Source organism: Peromyscus maniculatus, chromosome 1 (assembly GCF_049852395.1).
Source record: "Peromyscus maniculatus bairdii isolate BWxNUB_F1_BW_parent chromosome 1, HU_Pman_BW_mat_3.1, whole genome shotgun sequence".
NCBI lineage: Eukaryota > Metazoa > Chordata > Mammalia > Rodentia > Cricetidae > Peromyscus > Peromyscus maniculatus.
In genome coordinates, this window is record NC_134852.1 from 57,352,079 (window position 1) to 57,375,284 (window position 23,206).

A 23,206-nucleotide genomic window follows, 5' to 3' on the forward strand; every position below is an offset into this window, starting at 1 on the left:
ATCTATACCCATGTGTATACAGACAAATTAAAAATTAATCTTATAATGAACTAGTCAAAGGAAAAATTGTGGCAGTGTACCTATGCTGAGACTGCATGGTGAGGATGGAGACCTTTGTGTCACAGGTTAGATTTTGGAAGACCTCCCATGATACCCTCTTCTAAAGAAAAGCTGACACTTTGTCCATCTCATCTTCTTTTCTACTTCAGATAATGCTAGTTTTTCCATCTCTAGAAGTTTGAGTTAGACTATTTGAGGTATTTTCTGTATTCTTTAATCAGCATGCCCAGGTTCTCATCGGCCTTCTTAAACAATACACTGGACAAATGTATCTCCATGTTTAGTAATAACAATTATGTGACATCATTAATTAAATCTATCATCTGTCTGTGCCTTTTCTCAGTTTGTTTCTGTTTATTAAATCTTTCTCTCCTTGTTTCTTTGCAAGCAGACAGTAATTGTCTGCCAAAAGCAACCATAAATTTTATGTTCTTTGATGCTAAATTTTTTCTCTCTCTAAATGTTCTTGAATATTTGATAAAAACAACAGTTATTTTTCAATTGATAGTTTGATCTCTTGGAGGCTGACATTTAAATGTGATAAAAGGAACCACTAGTTTAAGACTAAGTTTTCCACCACACTGATCAGTGGCCTCCGGAAACCTCCGTGTAAGGCTTCATGAATTGTGAGTCTTTTTCTCAGCAGGGGACCAGAAGTCATTTATGCACTGATACATTTACTTGAATGGTGACAGGGTTCACCAGGATCTCTTTCTTGGACTTGGGCAGCTTTCTCCACTAATGCCCACATCATTCCTCAGCTCTGTGAATAGGGAGAGCCCCAGTGGCCTCTGTGTCTCTTCCCATGCTGCTCCCTTCTGTGGGGTATTGTCACTGAAATCTCTTGTCTCCTTGACTTTCATAGAAACTTGTTCTTTGTTCTCAGCTCAGCCAAACCACTGGGCTCTTGCCAGGCTTGACAACCTCGGCTGGAGCTTGGCAAAGTGTCCAGGAATAAACAAGACTTTTTCAAGTCGTGTCTTCTCTCTGTCTCTGCTCCTGGCTTCTCTCTCTGTGCTATGCTGCATTCAATATGTAAAGCCTTCAAGTTAATCAATGTTTATACTATGATCCTACCATAATGTATAGTAAACTGTGCTGAAATTGGCTCTTTATGTGAACTTGTGAAGATTTCTTTCTGCATATTGTCCACAAACGGTAGACCCTCTCTGTTTTAAATTGACTATGCATACATAGCCTCTGTCCCTGCTCATCTGAAATCCACCTGCAGACTCCGTTTCCACCTATGTAGTCTGTTGCTAGAGTTTTTCTCCAGTCCTGCCTGGCCCACAGTCAGGACAAATCTCTCTCACCTGCCAGTCCCACAGCCACTCAAATCTAACCAAGCAAACACACAGAGACTTATATTGCTTACAAACTGTATGGCCACAGCAGGCTTCTTGTTATCTAGTTCTTCTGTCTTAAATTAACCCATATCTATTAGTCTCTAAGTTGCCATGTGGCTCATGGATTACAGGTTCCTTACGTCCCGCTTGTCATGGTGATAGCTGGCAGTGTCTCTCTGCCTCAGCCTTCCACCTCCCAGAATTCTCTTCTCTGCTTGTCCCACCTATACTTCCTTCCTGGCTATTGGCCAATCACTGTTTTATTTATTAACCAATCAGAGCAACGCATTTGACATACAGAACATCCCACAGCAGTAGTCCATACCATAATATTATGAATTCAGACACTTGCTGACAATCCACCCATACTGATATTTTTCCAATGTGTGTGCTTGTGTGTGTAACTGTTTCTCTTTGGATTTTCAGCAGAGAATTACCATGGACCATTATGTAGAGTCAGCAGTCTGATCTTCAGGAAATGAAACAGAAATTAATTCCCTCTGTGTAAACAGAGTAACAAGCCTGGACTCAAGCCTGACAGTGTCAATCCAACCATTCATACAACACACATGTCACCTTTCTGTGTGACAGTTTTTATGACTTTGAACAGAACCTGCTGCTATCTTGTTTGCTTTTCTTTTGATTCTATGATACAATAGCAATTTCTCTTGTTCACTCCTCTCTTCTCTATGAAAATCATCTTATAATGCATACCTTTATGAATAGGTTAAAATGAGCATCTTACCAGGCAGACTCATGAGTTTCCTGGCAGGCTTACAGAGCACACATGTGAGGTCAGATATAGGTGTTCAGTATTGCCTACAGAGTCATCCATTCTATTCCTACAATTCTTCATGTAAACTATTTACATGTGATTCAGTGCCAGAAAAGCACCAAATAGCCCAGCATTGTGCAAGCTGGGTGAAAATCCAATTCAATTCAAATAATTCTTGTGTTTTTTGGAACCCTCTGCTCTTTGGGATGTTGTGAAGGGAAGGTGTAGCCATACCAAGTGGGACTCCATGACTCCTGCAGAGAGGCTCATCTTTTTTACTCTGCAAAGCTAATGACCCTGAGTTTGCAGCATGCACTGAGAAAGAATTTGGATACTGAAGTCATTCTGTTGTGAAGTAACATCAGTTTCACATTTTCCAAGTTGTATGCATGCTCTCTAGCAGGAAATCTCAGCATTTTATCTTCACTCAATTTCATGCCCCAAAACTGGGAGAGGAAAACACACAAGTGTGGGAAATTATGGGAAAACGCTGCCACAAATGTAAAGGACGTGTCTCTTTTCATACTCAGTGTCACTGCCACAGTGCACATTCATGAATGCAGCCGCCTTTCTTATACAGGAAATACAACTGCCTGTGGCCTGATCAGTCCTCTGCTGCAGTGAAGTAAATGTGCTACCAGATTCTGACCAGAGTGATGAATGTGTAACCAGATCAGTAGTTAGGAATTCTACTTGATATAGGAGAAACACATAGATGAATTTTATCACTAACAAACAGAAAATAAAGGCAAGGGAGGGGGAGAGAGAGGAGGAGAGGGAAGAGAGCAAGAAAGAGAAAAGAGGAGGGAGGTAGAGAGGAAGAGGTCTTTGTTTTATAAATGCAAAGTTCTATTAATAGAAGAGTATTTCTGGTCAGCACACACTGTGTATGGATTGAAAGAACCCCATCAACTTGTACAATTATTGCACATTGTTCCTAACACAAAATGAGATTTTTATCTCCCAAAAGTTGTTAAATTCTCACGTTAAAATAAAGTATTAGATTAAAGCAACACATTCAAGTATCAAGAAAACGGCATTTTATGATCAAGAAATGTTCTTTTTTTAAAGCAGATGTAATTACTTCTGTGTGAGCCAGATCTTCCATCCAAGCCAGCTTCAAGCTACTGTCTTTGTCATTCCTTTAACCAATGGTGAGCAGTGTGCTCTTCCCATTTAAAAACTGTGTTCTAAATTACCGTTTCAGTGTCAGCCAAACTGGTGCTGCTAAGTAACCAGATTGAAACAGCAGATGTAAAAGCGAAGGAATGAAAACAAGTAAAGTAATAATAATAATAATAATAATAATAATAATAATAATAATAATAATAATGACATGTGTGAGTTCCAACCCTCTCCACCACAGAGTTACTGGCTTGGTGACACAATGGTCTGTGTGAGGGGGCAGTTCAGGATCAACAAAGGCATTGGTGTGTGAGGGCTTCCTTTGTTCCTAACCCAGCAACTGTGCTATTTAATATATTTCCATGACAATTGTCTGAGGGAGAGAGAGGGGAAGGGAAGAAAAGGAGAGGAGGAAGGGAGAAGAGAGAGGCCCAGACAGACAGAGACAGAGGCTGCCTGGCTGCCCTGACCCAGAAAACTAGAGAAGGGACAAACCTGGACAGTGAGCCACAGTGTAATTCTGACCAGTCTTGCTCAAGCTCTTTAGGTTGAGGCTTGGGTTGTAGCTCAGTTGGTAGATTCTAGCACGCATGAGTTCCAAGACACTAGTCAAACAGGAGTGAAGAGTAAGGTTAGAAATGCACTTGTTCAGGGATATGTGCTTCAGATATTGTATCAGAGGATAAAAACTTAACAGAATGAAATGAGTTTACAGAAAGAGAAAAAGGGTTTAGTCAGCAAATTCAGTGGGTAGCTTCGCTATAGAAATGATGCTGACATTGGAAGGATATGTCTAAAGAGAGGGTGAAATGGAATTGTAGAGACTAGCAGGAGGGAGGGAAAATTCTCATGTAGGTTCTATGCTAGTTTGTCATACACTTTCCTCCCTGGCTGAGGTCTGGGACCTGTGGGAACCTGGAAACTAGAGGTCCTTACATTCTTACTTGGTTTGTTTGGAAACGCGGTCTCGTGTATCCCAGGACAGCCTCTGGTTATGCAGCTGACAATGACTTTCAACTCCTCATCTTCCTGCTTCCACTGCCTGAGTTCTGATATTATAGGCATGTACTAACACATTAGGTCTATGTAGCACTGGGGATGAAACCTGTGGATTCTCCATGCTAGGAAAGCACTCAAATGACTTAGCTATAGCCTCTGTCTCAAATATGGGCCTCTAGCATGAATGCCTAAGCTCTTCTCCCTGTGTAATTATATACTCAGATATTGCTACTGTCTCCCTGTCTCTTAAAAGACACTAATGGCTTCTCTGGTTTTCTAGCCAGTTGCCAGCAGTGTGTGTGATTCCTTAGCTGCTTCCTTCACTGAGTGATTTCCTTTATGGCTCTTTCTTCACATACTCCATTGTTGTGTTTCTTTGTAAAACCTGGCAAATATATCATGCCACTATTTTACTGACATGATTTCTGATATAGTTTCATTTTATGACTGTCAAACATATACTGGGCTTGGAATTTAAATAGGTACAAGAATGAGTAAGCAAATGGTTGTTAAGAAATACAAAAGGTGATGGATGTAGCTCAATGGCAGATTGTTTTCTACAATGAGTAAAGTATGTGTACAATCTACAGCACTGAAAATCAAATGGACAGCGTTAAGGCAGTCTATACATCCAAAGCTCACACCAGTATTGTACAAGATGTCCCAGTGGCTAAAGGATTAAGATAGCCTAGGCAGTTGAAACAGTCTCAATTTGTTCACTAGAAAATATCTGAGATTAAATGTAGAGAGTCAAGTAGCAACTTAACGTATGACAAATGGATTAGAGCAATAAGGCTAAAGTAAAAAAGTCTTCCATACTTCTCTGCAAAAGGCAAGTACACTCAACATATAAAACATTAAGCCCAAACAAAACAAATATCAGTTGGACGATCAAGGAAAATATGATAATAGCAAATATTTTTTATTAAATATTATGTCAAGTTGGGTGATATGAATAACATAAAATATTAGTAAAATTCTAAAAGACCATGTTAGCATTTATCCACTCAATATGATCACATGTCACATTTTAAAACTTTATATTTTTGTTTTAACTTTCATTTATTTAAAATTATGAAATAGCTAACTAAAATTATAGAGATTACTATAGAGATTGTAGCAATCCCCTTTCCTCTACCTAGACTTCTGGTATTTAATGCTTGAGCAACATTAGAGACTTGATTTAAGCACACTGATCAGGTGATAAATCCTCTTCAGTGCTCTGTGTCTAGTACTTAACTAGTACTAGTACTTAACTAGTACTTAACTCCTACTTTGCAACTGGGCTTCCCAGCATGAACAGTCTGCTCTGTGCACTTGGGAACCTGGAGGACTTAAACTTGGATATTATTTGAGCTTCTATCCTCCCTTGCCTTTCCCATCTCTTGTTTCATAATGTATTTTGTGTGTGTATATATATATTTGTATTTTCTTAGAGAAGCCAAACAATTTAGAAAATTGCTACAAATATGTTGAAAATATGACCATTAATTGATTAAACATACTTGACATTATTCTGAGAAGCAGGAAAAAGTATCAAGAAAAATTTTGACAACTGGGGTATTAGCCCTTTAGCTCAAATATGAACTATTTATATTGATGAGAACAAAATCCTAGTACTTTGATTAAGGACAAACGCATATGACCACATATGACAGAGTACAGGAAGGAATATAGGAGGATATAAATAACACTGAATACCTTTCACATGGAAGGTATTCACACATGGAAGCCTACTTACTACTGTATATACTACATATATATACTATATATATATATGATAGATAGATAGTTAGGTAGATAGATAGATAGATAGATAGATAGATAGATAGATAGATAGATAGATGATAGATAGATAGATAGATAGATAGATAGATAGATAGATAGATAGAGAGTTAAAATGGAGTTATCCTGTAATGGGTGACAGTGTCTTACTAGACACCAAAGCCTAACAATTAAAAATGCCCAGTTCCAGGAGTGGGTTACATCTTAGGAGATGTTGCCAGTGAGCCCCATCTGCTTGCAATATTAAATCTATTACCAATACTCCAGTTTCAAGCTGATGCTGATTTACAAGCCTCATTCCTACTGAGTAGCTTTCATAGTGCTGAAGATGATATGCATACTAAAAATTGCGAAAAGTAGTCCCTTATCTTACCCACCTCTTAACCGTGTAAAGTACAATTACCAGCTTTACAAGACATGCTCATTGATGTATAGTGGCAAAAACATCATGGGAGCAACCAACCACTTATGATTGCATTTATATAACACTTCACAAGATAAAACTCATATTTGGCAGCAATGTTGGGTCACCAACCTGAGAATAGACAGATCATAGGCCCTAGTGCAAGATTTACTACTACTATTCTGATAAATGGAGATAGTTTTAAACTGACTGCTATTGACTGACAGGTTAATGCATGTCTCAATTCTCATCAGAAAGGCTTCACTTTGCTTTGGTGTTTATCACAAAGACACACAATGGTCAAAGGTGCAGAGCATAAGAATTTGTAGAATGCTGAGTCCATAAATGGGACATCTATATCCCAAATTTCAATGATCAATGTGAAAGAAACAAGCAGAAAGACTCTGTGAGCCAGTGATGATGGATGAATACACAAGAACATTACCATCCAGACACAAGGAACCTGTCTGTATATATGAACTAACAGTAATTGTAACAGCATACACAAGTAGTTACATATATTTTGGATAATGTATTTACTCATAGGCAATTTATTGTTAAATATTTTTCTTTTAAGTTCTTGGAGAATTTTGTCCAATGTTTTGGTTACATTCAGCACTCCCTGAAATTCTTCCAGAACCAACTCTCATTTATTGCCCAGTGAACATTGTAACTACTTTTGCCCCTCACAAATCAAGTCCAGTTTGAATTGCCTGCATATTCCTCTTCATGCAGCCTTCACTGAAGTGTGGTCAATTTACCAAGAACAACAATCTTAAAGAACATCATCTCTCTCCCAGCAGCTATCAATTGCAAAACTCAGCTAGGCATGGGACTTAATGTGCACTTATTTAGTATTGCTTGAGCTTACATGGGGCTTGTGTATGCTGTTACAATTACTGTGGGCTGGCACACTGGAAATGGACATATGCCTTACAGAGATGGCAAATCCCAATAATGATAATGTAGAAGGGGATGAGATCCTGTTTTAACAAAAGAAAATATATGATAGCTAGCCACTTATGCTGTGGAATCGCTCTGTATAAATAAAATTCTGATTGGCCAGTAGCCAGGCAGGAAGTATAGGTGGGACAAGCAGAGAAGAGAATTCTGGGAAGTGAAAGGCTGAGACAGAGACACTGCCAGGTGCCACCATGACAAGAAAGATTTAAGGTACCAATAAGCCACGAGCCATGTGGCAAAGTATAGATTAATAAAAATCAGTTAATTTAAGATATAAAAACAGTTAACAAGAAGCCTGCCCCAGCCATACAGTTTATAAGTAATATAAGTCTCTGTATGTTTACTTGGTTGGGTCTAAGCAGCTGTGTGACTGGTGGGTAAGAGAGATTTGTCCTGACCGTGGGCCAGGCAGGACCAAAAAACTCCAGCTAAAATTGGCACCCAACGGCTCAAGTTTCCACCAAAAAATCCTCAGCTAAACACTTACACTTGAAAGTTCAGATTTAAAATTTTCATATGGTATACATTGCTGCCATTGTGTCATATTGTATACTTGAATAGATCTCATTATTTACATGAAATTCAAAATTTATTAATCTTCTTGTATTATGCCTGGAAACCGTAAGATAAAAAAAAATACTTCTCAGAAATATAATCCCTTGTGTTGTGATCTGAGAGTCAAAAATTAGAAGCCGTGAGCTCATTATAGAGAATGCTGTCTGCAAACAATGGCCTTGCTGTGTCACAGTGTAAATTCAAGCCCTGTCTGCTGTGGTATTTCTAAGCACATTTTATCATGCCCCGAATAGTAGCTTATGAGCTGCTGATATGGCACCTTAAACAGGAGTTAGGTAATAAGAGATGTTGTATATACAGGCCATCTCGGGGGCAAAAGTGCAATTGTTGGTGATAGCCCATTGCTTTCCCTTCTGAGTTTTGTAGGCTAATCGAAGAAATACACTGGCAACAGACTTGTCAGGAAAAAGCACATACACACAAGTTAGATTCAATATCAAAAGCACCAGTGGACCATAGGAAAAGGGTTCAATGCCCACAAAGTCTGAAGATTTGTGAGTTTGTATGTCGTCTTAATCCCAGAGCAAAAAGGGAATGGATGTTGCAGGAGAGAAGACAGATTGTGGATGAATGGATCCTCTTCCCTGCACCTTTGATAAGTTCTTTTTTTCTGAAAGATGAAACTCCAGGGCAAATTTCAGGGAATTGTGCCCTTCCTATATGACATGTAATTGGGAAGATAAAGGTAGGCCAGAGAAAATGTCTCTGAGTTGTTGTTGTTCTTGTTGCTGCTGTTTTCTCTTTTAAATGCCTTGCACCTCAAATAATCACTAGGGACACCTGGCATACTTTAGGTGCCTTGCCATATTGTCTATTGTAGTCATGGTTCAGTGTGGCATATTCTGCTTTCTACTATGCTACTAAATGAATTGAGATGAGGGTGAGGTCTGATTTTTCCATGTAGGAAAGGCCTGATGCCATAAGGACACTGAGGACAAGGGGGCCCAGGTAACTGTTAAAACCTTTCCTGCTGTAGTATTTACCTGATTTTAAAGACGATATATATTATCTTCAGAGATTCAGGAGTGTTATACATATTTCACATCAATGGTGTCTACAAAAGAGAAGCCAGAACTCTCCCTCTCCATTTTGACACAAGAACACAGGTAAAAAGCAGTCCTCTATGACACAGGACAGAGGATGTCACCAAATACCAAATCTGCCAGCACCTTGATGAGTAACCTCTCCAGGGTGGTGGGAAGTAAGTTCATTTTGCTTTTGAGTGTCATTGACTATAGTAATTTCTTATAGCCTGAATGAGCTAAGACATGCAAGTACTACACTTCCAAACAGATGCATATGGACATGCATACAATCATATATCAAGATTTGCTTATAAGGAACTAACTTAAATACTATGGAGTTAGGGATGTCCAAATTCTACAAAGACCCAGGAAAGCTGAGTCTAGTCCATTGCATGACTGTTAAGGCCAGAGTATCAGAGGAGAGCTGAGAATGTAATCCACATTAGATGACTCTAAGAAGGTGATGCTTCACTGTGAAGTGATGGACAGAAGACGGTGGATGTCCCATACTTAGAAACTTACTCAGCTAAACACCCTATGTGATATCATTCTTCACAAATTCTACTGTCTATAAAATGACAGAGCACAGTTCAAAATAAATGGCTTCCATTTCCCTTAAAACAAGGGTTATCTTTGCCATTAGTTAATGTTTGTAGCAATGCCTTCCTTGGTTTATTCTGCCTCTGTTGTTCTAGAATCACAAAAAAATATTTATATTTTTTCTTAACAATCCTTTGGAGTTAAACAAGCCAAGACATTTATCACTTGCTTCTTGAAATTCTTTTAATGCCTATGCTTTTTCTCCAGGTGAAATGATTCAGTCAAAACAATTGTTAACTTCTAAGAAACATCTTGGAGTACAATTTTAAGATATTAGTACAGAGAAGTCACCTTGGCAAGGTTCTGAGGCAGGAAGTGACTCAAATCATGTTTCTGTGATATATTTGGACTGATATTAGGAAGTATCTTATGTTAGTGGAGGCTATGCCAGATGCTATGGTGGACACAGCTATGTGCCTCACAGAATTCTGTGGAGCTGACACTAAAGCCAAACATCCATTGAAAGGAAATGAATGCCAGCTATAAATAAAACCTTTTTATTATTTTATCATCACTGATTGATTCTGCCTTTATAGAAAGAAGACTCCTATCTCTGTGTAAAGCAACATTCCTAGCAATCCAACCAAAGAAGGCCTGCTCATTCATGGACATTTCAAGTGTTAAAATGTGGAACAGGTTTTGGCAAAGCAGACTCTAGAAGCAGTGCATCCTCTGCACACACTCATCTGTGCCCACAAAGCAGCTGCACTAATTCTACCCAAAGTTCAGGTAACCAATGCTTGTCCAGAATAACAATGAAATAGGCCAAAGGCAAGGGCTGTGATGTGAACTTTTGTAATTTTACATACCTTATCGTGATGTTAGCCGGTTGCCTTGGTTATTTATCAGGTATAATCTCACTTCATAGTGGGCACAGGGAAAAAGAATAGATTTGAAACTTGGCCCCCTGAGTAGTAGAACAGTATCAGTTTGGTTCATTTCTATTGAATTCCCTGGAAACACTCATCTGCATGCTCGATCTCCTTTTATTATTTGATTCCTTCACTTATTAAAGTAATTATTGATGGACTCTTTCTGTGGATAGAGATTATTTTTCTTAATTTTCAGATTACCTGATTGTATTCAATATTGTGTCCAGTAGGGTTAGCTTAGTGTGTTATTATTAATTATTAATGGTGTCCACTGAAAAGAATAAGCCAAATACATGGTAATTAAAATAGTGATTCTGTTTTCAACACATGAACTAAAATTTGGAAGAAAGAATTTCAGGGTTCAGAGAGTGACATCCTGGTGAAACAAGGATTTTGTACTTTGATGTTTCTATGAGTCTATATTGAGAGGTGCTCTGTAAACATTCCTTAATAGTCACTATGGTTACAGCTTCTACAGATTCTAGTTCCCTTCCCTTTGCAGAATATAAGAAAAAGCTAGATCCCAGGAGTTTTGCCTCCAGAGTTACTTTCCAATATTAATATACATTCTTAAATCCCTTTCTCACACTTCTCATAGAGCATCAATAGCTGGCTATCTAAAACCTAAGCAGGCTTGTTCACAAACAGGGGCTAAAAAATACAACACTTTTTGAACAGCTCACTAGCATAGACAAATCAACTGTATAATTATACAAATGGGAGAACAGCTTTTGAGGCCACTGAAACCTATATGGAATACACATAAAGAAGAGAAGAGTTTGGATTTAAACCTAAGTTTATAGACCATAAACCCAGAGCATTTCTATTTGTCTAGCCTTGGTCACATGAAAAGCTCAGACAGACAACAGAGCCCACAGAAAGTGACACAGTGAGCAACCTTCTGTGAGGCTGATGGACGTCAAACATGTCTACCCACAGACAGGTTGATTATAGAGAAAGCTTTATTCGTGTGCTCAGTTGTAACAGCAGATGAGGAGCCTCTCCATTTTAGTTTACCATCCTAGTGGAAACTTGATGAATGTTTTGACGACATGCTTGCTTACTTTACTTGACTGAACTGCAGTATAACTGCCAAAAACCATTGTGGAATGTTAAAAATAGGTGAGATGCACAACACCGGTGTAGCAGAAGGTGTATTTGGGGTATGGAATAACATCTAAGAGCACAATGCTGACTGATTCCTTCCTGCCTTGTAATTTGGGAATATGGAAACAGATTTCTGTACAATAACCCAAGAAAAGGTTTAATTTTGTAAATTAAATAATATTTCCAAATACAGGTTCATCATTTGATCACTTTGCATAACTATCACCTATTCCTGAAAATATATATAATGATGGGTGTTGATCCCTTCTAGCTGTTTAATATGAAATTCATGATATATTATTAAATATGATAAAGATCAAGTAGTAACCACCTGTAATTAAGTTAGCTGATTATATCCCAACTGAAGACAACAGACTCAAAGGAAAATTACTTGTCTCTTAGGGGTTTGGCAGCTAGAAAATCAACATACAGTGATTTCCTCAAAAATGAAGAAAACACTTATTAATGTTTCACTTTTAAAAGATGCCATTAAACAATGATGGGTATTTAAAATGTGTTGAAATTTACAGCCCTGTCATCCTCTTTACTCATCTCTAGCATTAAAGTACAATTTTGTTCTTTAAAAATTACTTTAGTACTTATTTATGTGAATGTTGTGTGTGTGTGTGTGTGTGTATGTGAGAGAGAGAGAGAGAGAGAGAGAGAGACAGAGAGAGAGAGAGAGAGAGAGAGAGAGAGAGAGAGAGAGAGAGACAGAGACAGAGAGAGAGAGAGAGAGCAGTGCCCATAGAGGCCAGTAAAGAGCTGGAGTTGTGGATGGTTGTGAGGTGTGCTGCACAGGTACCGGGAACTGAACCCTAGACCTCTGAAAAAGCAACAAGAGCTCCTAACTGCTTCACCCTCTATGTAGCTGCCACCACTTTTCTTTTAGTCAGCAACTCTGTATATCTTAACAGATTCTAAATTACAGCTACAAGTTCACATTTACTCTGTTCATACTAAACATTCTCAGAAATGACCTGAAACAAGTGGCATTTGTCTCCCAGGATATTTGATAATAATCAGGAAACTATCGGTGATCTAATAAATAAATATTTTCACATATTTGTATAATACTTTTTGAGCAGATGTATATTTACAGTAGCTAAAGGGATCACGACAGGCCAATTCCTTTCAATCTTATTATATTTGTATAATGTAAGAAATAACATGTCTGCTGATGTTGATGCTTGAATACTTCTTAATGTGTAGAAGCACAATTCATACAGCTCTTCTATCTAGCTGTGCAAGGGTGGTCAGCTCAATGAGAGAAAACTTGAATCAGGCTTTGTTACAGTCCAGCACAACTTATGGTTGGTGTTACAGACTTCTAGATCAGCTAGTTAAGGCAAGATCATAATGCTTTGCTGATGCCTATCCAAGGGAGATTCGTTTTCCTTCCACACAAGATGGTGTATCAAACAAGTTGGCTGAGAAAGTATCTGGGATAGATGCATTCTATTTAATTCAATGAGACAGTCGCTTAATCTAAGTATACAGTAGAGTATTGCTGAACCTCCTCAGTTGATTTAATTAGATAGAGCTCAACAATTTGCTTGGTTCTTAGGGAGTGCAGATATGCTAAATAAATAATGCATTATTCAGCATTGTACATCCTTGGAATGACATGCAGCTCTTAATGACCTGTCTAATTTTAATTTTATAATTTCATATTATTTTATAACAAGTTGCATTTCCAGAATGGTTTACATTAGGAAGATACTGTGCTTTGCAAATAAGGACAGATGAATTCCTTTCTGCAGTACGTGTTAAGTTCTTACTTTATAATAATGCATTGGTAAGTTTTTAAACTCTGCAACTGCCCTATATAAAAAGGTAAGAGATGTAAATGGAAACCTCAGTTTGCTTAGGTTTTCACTTGGGAATCATATGTCAAATGATCGCACAGAACCCAATTAAAATACATGTCAACACTTCAGGCTATTTTAGTATCTTTCACTCTTGAGCTAGCTGATGCAGATGAAATTCTGTGACAGAAACTATTGGTTGCACAAATCTTTGATTTGCTTTTTCCTTTATTCTAGAGGGACAGAAATAATAGAAAAAATCTAATATTTTTATTGGTAAACTGACATTAGATTTTATTTCAATGTTTCTAATCATTTTATACCATGAAGAAGCTACTTGTTAAAAATTTCAAATATATTTGGGTTTTGTCATTAGACATTGATATCCTCAAAGAATAAGATGTAGTTACCAATGTCAGGACACAAAAGAGGGTGTTAGTGGCCCTGGCCACCTGCTATATTTTTTCATGTAAATATATTTGCATATAAGTGTGTATATATTTCCTCTCTAAGCACTCCCTGGAGCCACTGCCATAAAACAGAGCATTTCTTCATCTGCCCTGTTGATGAACAGCCATATTCAGAGATGGGAGACAACCATCCACACTGCATGCAAGGTCAGAGATAGAAAACATCCTCACTTCCCACCTTCACCTCTGTTCAAGCTGAACAGGTGATTTCTACGGACTTAAAGCCATAATTTCACATTTCTCTGTGTGTTAATTTGTTAAAAGCACATCAGGTATCTCTGACACCTATAGAATATATAAAATTCATCAAGATTCCTGCTAAAATTTAAGACACCACATTTCATGTGTTTCAGGGTGTGAACATACATTTCCTGTAGGTTTATGCAGATGTGACTGGGGCTGGCAGTCTGCATGATTTTCATTGGGATATTTTTCTCATTTCACTTTCAGTGGTAGTTAAAATGAAAGTGCAGGTGGAAAGAAATGCACCATCAATAACGTGAGCTTAAACTGACTGAAAGATGAACCTGACATTTTACTATAAAGTTGAAGCTTTGTATTTTGCAGAGGTAGAAATTAGAACCAAGATTAAGTTTCCGTTTTTTTTATTTATGTATTATGTATACAGTGTTCTGTTTGCATGTATCACTGCAGGCCAGAAGAGGGAGCCATCTCATTACAGATGGTTGTGAGCCACCATCTGGGTGCTGGGAATTGAACTCAGGACCTCTGGAAGACCAGTCAGTGTTCTTAACCTCTGAGCCATCTCTCCAGCCCTAAGTTTCCATATTTATCAGCTCTGTTTATTTTTTTCTTAGTTGTATATGGAAAAACTACTTTACAAAATCCTAACATTTTATTCCATTTCTTGTAAATAATAACAGCACAGAAAGTTTAGCTAATTCATATTTTCCCACAAAATGTTGGAAGTGGTATAACTTTTCATATTTTGCTGGAGTTGTATTTGACATTATATTTGAAAATGGTGTGTCTAACTTATTTCTAGGAAAAAATATCTGTTTTCTGACATGTGAAAGATTACTAATCTGCAGATCAGATTTTGACTAATTGCAGAGTAAGGGGCTGTGTGTAAGTTTTCATGTTTCTCCATCATTTTTTTCTCAGTAATTTATATGATAGAAGTAAAAAGACAATCTACGTCTTTAATGATGGGTGTATTGTCTCTCACTTTGCCCGTGGGCCCTCTCAATAAAGGCGTGAAGAATAGCAATGCTTACAGTCCTGCACCTTTGATTGCAAGCCTTCTCCAGGGTTTATAGGAGAAGATTTATATGAACTGCCATAACAGAAATTCCGTGTAGTGGTTAGTCTTTGTCAACTTGACCAGAACCTAGATATACCTGACAAAAGAGAATCTCAATTAAGGAATTACTTCCATCAGATTGTGCCTTGGGCATGTCTGCTTAGCATATTCTTGATTAAGGATCAATATGGAAGGAGCCAGCGTACTGTGGGTGGTACCACCCCTGGACAGGTGGTGCCGGGTGCTATATAACAGCAAGCTCAGAAAGACTTGGAGAGCAAGCCAGGAAGCAGTGTTCCATCATGGCCACTGCCTCTGCTCCTGCTGAGTTCCTGCCTTGATTTCTCCTGATGATAGACTGTGATCAGGACTTGTAAGCCAGATAAACACATTTCTTCCCCTAATATGCTTCTGAAACAAAACGAGGACACCCTCTGTCTAGATTCTAATTTTATAGACACAGAGGTATGTGTCTATCTAATCACTTGTCCTTTGAAAAAATAGGTTGAGAGATTCAGGTCTTCAAATCTGATGTGGAAAGAAGACCCTGTTCTAGTCTCAGGATGGAGACTGTGATGCACTCTGGTAGAGGTATCACACATGTCCTTAGAATGCCCAAAGCAAGCTGCCTTTGTAGACTAAACAGTATAAATCAAACACTTGCCTATCTGTAATTTCAATTATCTCTAACTTTCCTTATCACAAACACAGGTATCTGATTTTTAATTTACCTTCAGAGTCCTCTGTTAATAAAGCCACAAGTGATTCCTGGTGGTAGAGATGAGTCTTCAAAAGGAAACAGGAAGGACTACCTGGTTCAGTCTGGCTGTGCCTTCAGCTTTTCAAGAACTTGGACAAGGGCTAACTGAGCTCTCAATCTTCTTGTTTCAAGGGAGTTGAAATTAGATGATATTGTAAAATAGAACTCAATCCAATAGTCACTAAAAGTGCAAGGATCTCTTCTCTGCCATCTGTTTAATTGATCCCTTTCATTAATTTAATAAGAAGCATAGTAGCTCAAGAGTAGCTGCTGTTCCAGATCACTTAAGTTTTCAGAATCTGTTTCCATTTTTAAAACAGGATATAAGTGTTGACAGCTGTTGAGAATGCTGAGGTCAGATGTAGCAGCATCAACAGAGCATGCTGTGCTCTGAGGGAAGCAACATCACCTGTAATAAAAGTAACAGAATAATTGTAAAATGTATTCCTGTCCCATGTAATCCCTAAAGACATCTGGGCATCTGCTACCCAGAGTGTGATAGGGTTTAATTAAAAACAAACATCTGCCAGAATTCATTAAGGGTCATTCTAGAAAATTGTTAGTGTTCTGCAATGTCCCTTGTGAGTGCTTGACTGATAAACAAAGAGCTCCTGGCGAATGCACTGGACTGTGCTGGCCATACTGTGTGTCCATCCACTGTCAACAAGTAGCATTCCTCTTCATTAACCCTAGAAGATTACTCCAGATTTAGGTTACTAAAACTCTTAGTGTTAAATTTTAACAGAATAACTGTCCACTTAGCTATTGGTAATGCCTGTGAAACATATCTACAGTTGACATTTGGGAGTTATTTTCTTTAGTCATATATTTATGATAACTATAAGCCCACTATAAGCAATAGACTGTGTCAAAATGCAATTGTTCATTTTAGAGACAGGAAGAAAATATGTTCAAAGCTGTGTTTTAATGAATGCTGTCAACTTTGGCATAGTATGCATAGAGCTTTAAAGATGTATCAAATGATATTGCCTACACAGACAGACATATGGTGATATTTTATTTGTGCTGAAATACGATTTTAGTTGTATGTTAATAAATAAAGTTACCTGGGGGTCAGAGCTAATAACAAGCCATAGCAGAAGTCTGGCAGTGGTAGCACACGCCCTTAATCCCGATTACATGACAGGCAGATCTCTGTGTGTTCAAGGACACCACCAGCATGGAGACATACGCCTTTAATCTCAATACCAACCATAGAAGACCTTCCTTCAGGTCTGTATAGACAGGCAGTGACCAGGAGGTCATGTGGTTGGTTTTACAACCAATGAGAAGGCAGAAGAGAAAGTCAATAAAAAGACAGATACACAGGAAGTAGGTCTCTTTCTCAAAGGAAGGACGGCAGCTGCAGTGAAGGGTAAGAAGGAAGTTTTAAGTCTCAGCTCTTAGCTACTGCTCTGACCTCTTGGGCTTTTAACTCTGTGTTTGGCTCTGTGTTTCATATTTAATAAGACTGTTACATCTACACAGACATGATGGCTGAACTTGTTCTAATGACTGTCCATTGGAGTACAGTCTCTTTATCCACAATAGTGTGCAGGCAATTTTGTCTGGATGTCATTCTGTGTTTTTACAAAGAAAGTGTAAGCAAAATGTCCTAAAAAATGTTTTAGTTATCACCTGGTGAATGATGAAATCCAATTATGTCTGTCCTATATGTCTAGAGGAGAGGGAGAGGAAAGGGGGCTTTCAGGAGAAGTATTTACAATCCATTCTGAGGTTACTTATCAGTGAAGTACAGTATGAACAATGTGTGCTCTTCATTTTTGTCTTATGAAAATGGACTTTAATCTGTATCCTGTAAAGACTGACTGCTGTTTTAAATGAAACCAACTCCCCAGAGTTTGTTCTCCTATTATAGGAAAACTACCAAGAGTTCTGACATAGTTATAGAATGGCTTCAAATATACTTAAAACCCCAGCAGGCTTGAGAAATTCAGTAGTAAACAATGACAAAAGAGGTGAGACATTAGACAGGTTGCTTCCATTGACAAAAGCATATATCTAGTGAAAGCTACATGGGCTCTGGTATTGGCCAGGTTTTCTGGCAAGAAATAATACTTGATATGAAGCCAAATAGTGCATTTCCCCTTCTGTATCCAATTGGATTAGACCATTCATTGCCTTTACAGTGAAAATTATTTCAGGACATCACAAAGGGAGGTAGATTCCCTCATTATGTGATGAAAACACTTTTACTGAGTGCATTTTTTTTCTTCATAGGAGAAGGGTGTTGAGACAAATTTGGAGGTGTGAGAAATGTCAAGAAGGTACTTAAGCACTAGAAACAAGCCTTGATTGTGGAGGATACAATGAACTTATTTAAGTGACCACAAGAAGAGCACATGTCAGCCAACAATTTACAATAACCATGAGCACAAGTCTCACAAAATCAAGCAGAAGGAGAAACTGAGGGCTCCATAAATCATTTAAATCCATTTTGGAATAATCCAGATAAAGAAGCAATGTAACAAGAGATATCTTATTACTTTTGATGTTATTATTTATTAGTTTGTATTTCTCATGTGTGATTTCACATTTTTAATAAGTTTTAATAAATCTTTAGATTTGTGTGTGTGTGTATGTCTCTGTCTGTTTGCCTTCTGTCTCAGTGTCTGTGTGTGGGTATGTGCATGTGCACACAGTGCCTGAGGAGTCAGGAACAGGGTGTTACTCGCCAAGAACTGGAGTTACGGAAAATTGTGAGTTCCCAGTACTGGGAACTGGACAGGGGTGGTCCTCTGCAACTATTGAATTAACTTTCTAGTTCCAAGTTTTTATGCTTTCTATTAATCTATCTACCTCATTGCAATAACCGGTATTTAAATATTTCACCAGACACTTCTGTGTGTTGTTCCTATGAGTGCTGCCTGGATCAACAATAACAGGGGATTTTCTCTCTTACTGCGGTGTAAAGTTCTACATAATGATAACGTATGCTCTGCTGGTTTACTATTTAGGGCAGTTTCTACTTCACTTTCTGCCACGGTCCCTCTAGTGCTTCTCTTGTTCATACACTGTACCCATCTTTCAGTTTGTCCAACATGATCTCATTTGACCTTTGGCATGTGGATACATACATTGAACTGTGATTTATAAGCTAAGGAGAAAGTTTATTCTTGCGGTTGGTAAACTGTACCATTGGCCTCTATTTTATGACTAATGTAGTTTAAACCAATTGTACTATGATGTATCCAGGTTTTTAAATATAATTACTTTATCAAAATTTATTAAACCAATTATTTTATTAGACTTTTAATCTCCACTCCTTTGTGTGTGTATGAGTGGATAGGTATATGTTCATTCCTATTCTATAATAATGTATACAGATAGCAAGTTTCCCAGGATGTTTCCTGAATATGCCTTATTAAAAAGCACAACCACAATATCTTCATTTTTGATTTCTCTTCAAATGCATCTTTCTCTAACCTCAACTGTAATATTTTCCACAGTGTTCTCTTGTATGTGTGTAGCACACAGGACTGGTTACTTGAGATTGCAAGGCAATGTCTATATCTATGTAGTTCTCCAGAATTCCCTAATGAATTTAATTGAAGTGGTCACTTTTAAAAAGGCAATATAAACCTTTGTTTAAAAGCTTACTGAAGTGCAGAATTATCTCAGTTACATTCTTCTGTTGGTGTCAGTTTCAACCCTTATCCTGTCTTCTCTTATCCTCAAAAGTATTGTGTGAATCCTGGGGTCAAAATGTCACTGTGAACAGATTTTAGTGACTAATTCCCACACTAAATTCTAAACTTCTTCAACTCAGTATTAAAATGACATATTGAAAATAAGCTTTGGAGATGAGATGCAGGATATAATTCATATGCCTTAGAGATCCTGTGGGAGGTAATTTCCTGACAGTGCGTAATTATTAAGAAGGGAATGAGAGTACTTATGAATATGCCCCTCATTTTAAATTCTTACTTCATATATATTTCTCAGAACTTTCCATTTTACCTGTCAGAATACATTTCACCTCCCAGGTCCACAGTTCCTCAATTATGCAGTGATAAAATAATCACGGCCTCCTTAGTTACTGGCGATACAGAGTCAGAACACCTCAACTCAAGAGTGAATGCAAATTATGAGTTCCCATACATTCTACAACACCATGTCAATATGACAATTGCCTCTGATAGTATGAAAGTCATTTGAAGATATAGAATATAAATAGAAAGAATCGCTGGGTTGCCAGCCTGTTCGTTGGATGTCAATCTGCCTGGTGACACCATCACTAACATAAGAGCTTGCATTTAATTTCAATTTGTGAATTTAAATACTTTTGTAAACTAGTGAAGTTGTGTATGTGAGTATGCGTATGTTTGGTTTGCGTGCCTATGTGTATGTGTGTTCTCATGAGTGTGAGTGCATACACATGTGGGCATGTAGAGACCAGATATTGATGTTGCATATATTCCTCATGAGTTCTCCACTTGATTTCCTGAGGCAGAATCTCTCATTGAATGTGGCATTCCATGGTTATTTCGGATAGTCTGGCTAACCACCTTACTGTAGGGATCCAGGCTTGGCTTCTATCTGGTGGATGACAGCACATCTGTAATAGGTGCTGGGTGCTGACATAGTCCACAGAATTCTGGAATGACCACATTATTGAGCTCCCCACTGGCTGTAAAGCTGCCCTGGACCTATATTCCTAGAGCAGTACCCAAGTCTCATTCTTTGAACTAAATGGATCTCCATGAGTCCCATCACAGTGAAATATAGGCGAACATCTAATGGTCTCACTGATCAGTGTCTACCCTCTTTCAACTTTCAACTCCTCTGAACTCCATCCAAAGATGAGGTAGATGAACAAATTAAGACTCGATTTGGTCCTGAAGCTGGTGGATTTGATCTTTGCTTTTTCCAAAGAAAGAACATTTCATGAAAGCAACAAGGACTATCTTACACTTGAATCACACAGTTTTGTATAAATAGCATTTGGTCAATTCTAAGCATAAGCCAAACAGAGGTAAATTTGAGATAAGGTGTTTATAATTTATAAGAGAGGCTAGATAGATGGCTGAGAGGCAAAGAATACTTTCTGCTCTTACAAAGGACCTGGTCATATGGTGGCCTATAATATATAACTCCAGTTCCAGGGAATTCAATACCTTCTTCTGGCCTCTACTGGAACCAGGCACAGATGTGGTACACAAATATACGTGCAGACAAAACACTCATATGCTCAAAAAATAAATAACTATAAATTGCATAGAATGTTTTCATACATACTTATTAGAAAAATAGTTTTGATAAAAGTCACTCCAATGACTGGCAATACAACTATTGTTATGAAACTTTGTTTGATATGATTTATGAAAAAATATCAAGCTCTTATATAAAATTCTCTTCTCTTCTGTTTCTTAGAGGTCCCACTCTCATTCAAAAGAATTCTACTTGATGATTATGTCTTAACTATTTTCAAAATAAATTCTCACAGATTTGTTCTAAAACATATTGATGGTAAATTTAGAGGAAAATAAATGTTCTACAACATGTTGATGGTGCTCAGAACACACTGCCACCAGCTGCCTTTTCAAACTGAAGGAAAAGTGACATCTTTTCCAAAAGAGAAGAAATAAAATAAAATACAAATGTGATCAAGTCAGACAGTATGCACCATGCAAAGGGATATTTTAAAAATACATAAGGGCTTGACTATTCTACAAACTCAGCATGACTTAATCTTAATAAAACTAGTGTTTATAGAGGAAGATTCTCTGTGAGTAGAATTTGAAAAGGTTTGATTTTTTGCTCTGTTCACACAAACTTATGATTACATGATGTATTGGTATTCAATAACATGAGATGAGAAACTGTGTGTCTTTCATCCTCCAACATGAAGCAGCAAAGTCATTATCATGGCTTGAGTCAGTTTAAGGCTGGCTGCTGCATCTAAGCAAAAATAAAAGTCACTCAATTGAAATTTTTCTAACTTGGTAAACAAACTTGGTACAATTCCGACAAAGCTAACTGAAAAAAATTAGAATAGCCAGTCTTAAAGCCAACATAACTAAAGTGAGCTAGAATGTTCACATTGATTTTTTTTCATTGTTTTAACCCAAACATGGTTTGGACAGTATCTGGGTATGAATAGTGCTAATGTTAATTGCTAATTCAATCATATCTAGGGATGTGGTTATGTGTCCCCTCAACAAAGATTTGGGCACAAGATATCATGGGAGCTACCTGTGAGACAGCCTGAATGAATTATGTTAGGAGAAAAAATGTGGACATTGCTACCTCCATGCAGGCTATCACAATAGAGCAAAAATTTCCATTCATGCCAAAGAGAGTTGTTGTTTACCTTTGGGAGCACTTAATAAAAGGTGGGAACTCAGCTTTGGAAAAATTGAATTATGTTTTCATTATTAATGTCTTAAAATATTTCTTCATCTCAAGGACACTTCCATTCTTCAGTAACGTTTACCTGAATGCATCTTGCCTGGATGATTGCAGTTTCCCTTACTCTGTCTACTTTTAAAAATTGAATATTGTTTAAAATATTTAAAATAATAAAATCTCCACATTCCTTAAATTCAGGAAAAAGTTCATAGTATCTGTGTGCACAAAATGCATAATGAACCTTGAGACATAGTGACTTACTTTGTCATTTTTATCTACCAATGTGACTTACTGAGTTCTTTTTTGTATACATATTAAACAAGAAAAACATCCCAAAGTCCCCAAAACCCCACTGTGTATTTAATTTAGGTCTATGAGAACCCATGTATCTGGGATTCCCAGAGAACAGATTGTTTAGGGAAATATTAGTACAACACGATGTGGCAAAGTTAATCAACTCCATCTAAACTAAAATGTACACAACCAATTTTCTTCTAAACAGTGATTATGTGACTTTGAAAAAATAAATATCTATCTACAAAACAGTGTGTAATGTGTTTTTAAAACACCAACTGATGGAAGATTATGAATCTTGAGATAAGATAAGAAAAGCCAATTTCCTCTTGCTTAAAAAAAATTACCACCTTGTAACAAAATGTATAGAGTTCATGAAATAGAATTTTCCTATTTTCCCACGTTTTTTCCCATACCTAATTATACTTTGAATCATGCCTCTCACCTCATCAGCCATCACAAAGTGAAGCATATATGTAGTTAGCATCAAGACTTCTAATCCATTTACTATTTTTGAAAAACTGAAAGCCATTTGTATCTCTCTAGTTATAGCTCCTGGTCATTGCTGACATGTTGCTAGAGACTTTCCACCCTTGTCATGT

The 23,206-nt window shown here is 37.5% G+C and overlaps 1 long non-coding RNA gene across 2 annotated transcripts in view; it reads right to left on the minus strand.

Moving 5' to 3' along the window:
* LOC143266991 (uncharacterized) overlaps nt 1-23,206 on the minus strand; it is a 180,248-nt gene that overhangs the window by 40,429 nt on the left and 116,613 nt on the right. For both annotated transcript variants that reach the window (XR_013041849.1, XR_013041850.1), the window contains 2 exons: nt 15,910-16,347; nt 3,802-3,911 (listed from right to left, as the gene is read on the minus strand). This is a non-coding gene — a long non-coding RNA (uncharacterized LOC143266991). The remainder of the gene's footprint in view (nt 1-3,801; nt 3,912-15,909; nt 16,348-23,206) is intronic.